Source organism: Lycium barbarum, chromosome 7 (genome assembly GCF_019175385.1).
Source record: "Lycium barbarum isolate Lr01 chromosome 7, ASM1917538v2, whole genome shotgun sequence".
Lineage (NCBI taxonomy): Eukaryota > Viridiplantae > Streptophyta > Magnoliopsida > Solanales > Solanaceae > Lycium > Lycium barbarum.
The window spans coordinates 13,122,282-13,127,088 of NC_083343.1; the positions used below are offsets into that span (position 1 = coordinate 13,122,282).

Genomic DNA, 4,807 nt, shown 5'->3' on the forward strand with positions numbered 1-4,807 from the left:
TTTTTTTAAAATAAACCGACCTGAGATCGGTAATATTATATCAAAATTTGAAAAAATAATTTACCAACCTCACTAGATCGGAAATTAATTTGATACTAAATATTATAATTTTATTTTTAATTTAAAAGAATAACAACCTTGTAAGATCGGTATTCGTAAAAATAAAATTATTAAATATACTGACCTCACGAGATCGGTATAATTAGGATAAAATTAGAACGTACAGATCACGCAAATAAACATTTCTCTCTCTTTCTCTCTCCCCCTCTCTCTAACCCTAACCTAATAATGCCGTCGACGTCGCCAGCATTCCTGCCGGTCACCGTCATCGCCGCCGCCCCTACCCAGTCCCGCCGTTTCCCTCGCCGTCGACGGCGAACCATTGGAGGTATGCTTTCTTTCTTTTCTTGGCTAAGAAATGACATTGAAAAAAGAGTTTGCCTAATATATATTGTTTCTGATTTACAAAGTGAATTCCTGTACTTAGAATTAGAGTTATAAGGAATTCCTCAGTATTACTAGTAGTGGAATTGACAATATTACTTTTTCTTTTTTGTCTATTATTAATTTGAGTAAATTTTCAAACTTGTTCAAACAGAGGTGTAATTATCAAGCTTGTTTTGGTTTCTACAGTTGGAGATTGAGTCTTGTAGAGATTTTGGGTCTTGAACTATTTCTTTAGCATGGGATGACTTTTTTCTTACATTTTTCTACATGTTATTTGACTATTTTGGACAGAAATTTGTTGCATATAATATTCCTGATTGTAAAAGTATCATTCGCTTTTCTTTAAATACTTTGATTGAAATCACAAAAATAGAGAGAAACAGTAGCCAACAAGAATGACCTCATCATATTCTGGAAAATGGCATCTGAAATATGTGGACCAAGAATAGAAGAAATAAAGGTTAACTTTTGAAATAGAAATCTATCTCAACTGAAGTATTAACATGAATCTTGTTTTTTCAACAATATTTTGTTTGTATAATGTTTGATCATAGATTTCTGGTATGGTGTGTTTCTTGTTTAGTAGATATTCTAATCCCAACCTTGAATTTTTCTTTTTGATAAAGTCCAACTTGAATATTCTTGGACTTAACATGGTTTTAGAGAATATATCTGAAGTTATAATGCCTCACATTCTGTCGTAACATGTGATTTTGGATTTATGGGATTGTGAGCTTTACATGTTTGTTGATATTTTTAAGTGAAGATTCTAGATAAGAAGTATTCTAACCTGTTACTGCTACATCTAGATTCCCTTGGTTCTTTAAAACTGTAACCTGTTGCTGCTTTTTAGTATTTGCATTAGGATCATGTTGCACAATCTGGTTCTGCTTTTTTGAAGTAAAAACTTGCAAGTTGACAGAAGTAGCATGTGAAACCTGTTGCTGATTTTTAAAAACACTCTACACCTCTTGAGTTTGCTTCTTTGTGTTTGAATTAGATTCAAGCTGCACAGCATGTTGACTACTAGTGTTTCTCACCATATTAGTGCTAGCACCTGGACTAGATATTTAAGGTGTTGTTTGCTGCTGTATAAGATTAACTGAAGACTCCCCGAGCATCTTAGTTATTGTAGGACTGGTTTCATGTTGTTTTTCCACCAGGTCTTGCACCTTAGCACCAAATTGTGCTTCAGTACCAAGTTCTACACCAACATCATGCTGTTGACATTCAGCAACTTCTGGTTTTTCCTGAAACTTATCCACTTCTTGGCTACCACTCTCAACTGGAATTCTGTTTTTGAGCACCAGTCTTTTCTGTACTTTATGCTGCTGCTTATTTGATAATTTTGCTGGTGTTGAACCAGTAGTTTTATCCAGCTCTTGGCTAACTTCTTGGTCACATATAGCAATATGTTCCATTTCCTGTATATGCCCATCTGCATTTTCCAAATTAGCACCAATATGTGCCTTAGGGTGCACCTAGGAGACTAGGAATAATGAACTAGTATGTGTCTATATGTAGTAAGTGTCATATGCTAGGAGTTTAAAAGGATTAGATAATGTGAAGATTGAATCTTGAACTTCATGCTTTTTTCTTTTTTGGATCATTTAGTGTGTATACCGTTGGCTTCTGTCCCTGTCCATTTTGAATGGCAAGTAGTATGAGGTTTTGTTGTAACATGACCATACATCTGCTATATTAACACCAGGATTTTGTGGTTTTTCCTGGGAATCTACAACATGGACAGTCCCTGTTTTCATTTGGTGTTGTTATTGAGGTTCTTTGATGTTACAGTCCTATTTCTTGATGACCACAAGCTATAGAAATTCCCCTCTGTTTGCACCTTTCTATTATGTTTTTGTGGCCCTTTCAAATAAACTAATCTTCTGTTCAATTCCCTTGTCATAATTGATGATAATGTTTAGTTTAGGCATATATACTATAAATGTAACTTAAGCCTCAATAAATCATTGCATTCACATGGTTCATAAAAGCTTATCTGAAGATGCTTTGAAGTTACATGACAGAACACAGACAAAAAAAGTTCAATGGAAGAGGTCACGCTTTCTACACTTTGAATCAGTATATTTTCTTAATCTATAGGAAGTTCCATGTCAATAGTTGGTCTTTCTTTCATGCAATGTCGAATATATTGAAACTAAAACTCCGTAGTATACACATCACAAGTAGGGAGTACACATCATACCTACAAAATTGAATATAATTGCTCTGACTGTTTTTCACCAGCAGCAAGTGCTGCAAACCTACGTAAGCTTCCTTTTATTTTTCATATTTTGTTTGTTAGATTAAGTTGTTTGTAGCGAGTGACTTACTTGAAAACTGATGGGTTAATTCATAGCTGATTGGTTAACTGATTGACCTAAGAGCTTTTTTGCGCTTTTCGCTTTTGATAACACTGCATGAAAGGGACTGCTTAATCTCACTTGTAAGAGATTACATTTTTTAAATATATTTTGGTTTTTTGGTTAACCAGATTTTGCATGTTCAGTTAGTATTGCTCCATTTTGGAGAATCTATAATGAGCTACTACTGTTATTGGCTGTGGTTTTCACTTTGCAAATTAATCTTCTATTCAAGGTGAATTTCAATTTCTTGCTGGTTTTGAGATATTGTTGGAAAACATATATTAATGACTTCTAACCATGGTTTAACCTTCCTCATCTCCATGTGCTTTCAGTGCCCTCATAATCAGTAACTTCTTTTAAAAATCATGTAGCCGCAGCATAAAGCTTAGACTTTGTTGAGATTGGTACATTCTAGATTTAACTGCCTGTTGATTGATTTCTTTTTAAGATTAATAATGCCAGTCATTTCAAGTTGAGAACATAGTTTCAAAATCAAGTGACAGTGAGAGAATTAAATATATATATATATATATATATATATATATATATATATATAGTTCAGACACTAATTCAATGAAGGTTGAAGCCATTCATTCTCTCCTTCAGTCACTTCTCAAAATGTTTCTCAAATGAATAATTTGAGCTGCATTGTTTTAATTACTAGCATTATTTTATAATATTATATCAAACTTCTTACATTTCATCTTTTATGTAAATTGTAATCATGTAACTTATTCCTTCATCTTTACATGTAAATTCAGTAGGTACTACTTCATATTTGCCATTTGATATGTAGCAGTTTGATATGTACCATTACAACACTGACAATCCCTGTAAGCATTATTTTGTAGTGGTAATTTTTTTCCCTAGATAGGCTGTGTTATTTGTGTAATTATTTCATTTCCTTCTATAATTGTCAACTACACCTCTATTTTTAATGCAAAGAATAAGGGCAAATTGTCTTAATTCTCCATGAGTCAAAACCAAGGTGGTTGGCTCTCACACAAAATTGAATTCTCAATACCAACACATGCTTGTAACAAGCTAACAAATTTGACAAAAAAGCTTGTGCTTGTTGTTTACTAAATGTTTGATAGTTTTTTCTGTTGAATTCGAGATTTAAGTTGGTTGCTAATTTTACCTTCGAATTTCATAATCAATATCAACTTTCGAAGGCGGAGTTTCTTCGTACTCAGCCACCCAACACACAGTTGACAGAAGAGCAAATAGAGGAAAGGTGGCTTGGGAGTGTTGGTGGGCCCACTAGGTTTGGCACAGCTTACGGAATGCCACATCGTGCATTTCGTCAATACCGGTCGCCCCCGGAAGGCCTACATTCTTCCAATACTGAGTCGTTCGATAGAGTGAATGCTATGGCCATGGAGCAAAAGATTGCTGAGCTAACTAGCCAGCTATAGGCCTCGGAGGAAAGGGAGAGGCGGATTGTCTAAGTGTTTTGTGGATGTATGCGAGGGGTGAAGTAGTCTAATGTTTTACACTAACTTAGTGTAGACTAGTTTAATGTTTGCAAAGGTTGAAGTAGTTTAATGTTGATGTTTGCGATGGTTGAAGTAGCTTAATGTCTCTTATGAATGTTTGAATGTCGTTTTTATTCAACTTTGAAGTAGTGTCGAATTGGATTTGATGTGTTTGTTGAAGTAGCTTAATATTTTATGTATTTGTAGTAGTTTGGTGAATTGTTGGCAGCTATTTGAGCTGGTTTTAGTTGAATATAAAATTATTTTCATCTTGACAGGGGGCAGCTGGAACAACCTGTACAAATTTCAGAAATTGAGGTCGGTTTTCTGCAAAATTTTTCAAGAAATTATAATTACCGACCTCATGAGGTCGGTTTTGTGCAGAATTATCCCAGAAACTGAAAATTACCGACCTCTTGAGGTTGGTTTTTTGCAAAATTTTCGCAAAAATTACTAATTACCGATCTCACGACGACGAAAATTTAAAACAATATTATATATTCATATAAATTA

At 34.1% G+C, this 4,807-nt stretch overlaps 1 long non-coding RNA gene across 1 annotated transcript; it reads left to right on the forward strand.

Moving 5' to 3' along the window:
* Positions 1-202: 202 nt before the first annotated feature.
* LOC132603169 (uncharacterized) lies at positions 203-4,566 on the forward strand. Its single transcript, XR_009567991.1, has 2 exons — positions 203-388; positions 3,992-4,566. It is a non-coding gene; the product is annotated as an uncharacterized LOC132603169 (long non-coding RNA).
* Positions 4,567-4,807: the final 241 nt, after the last annotated feature.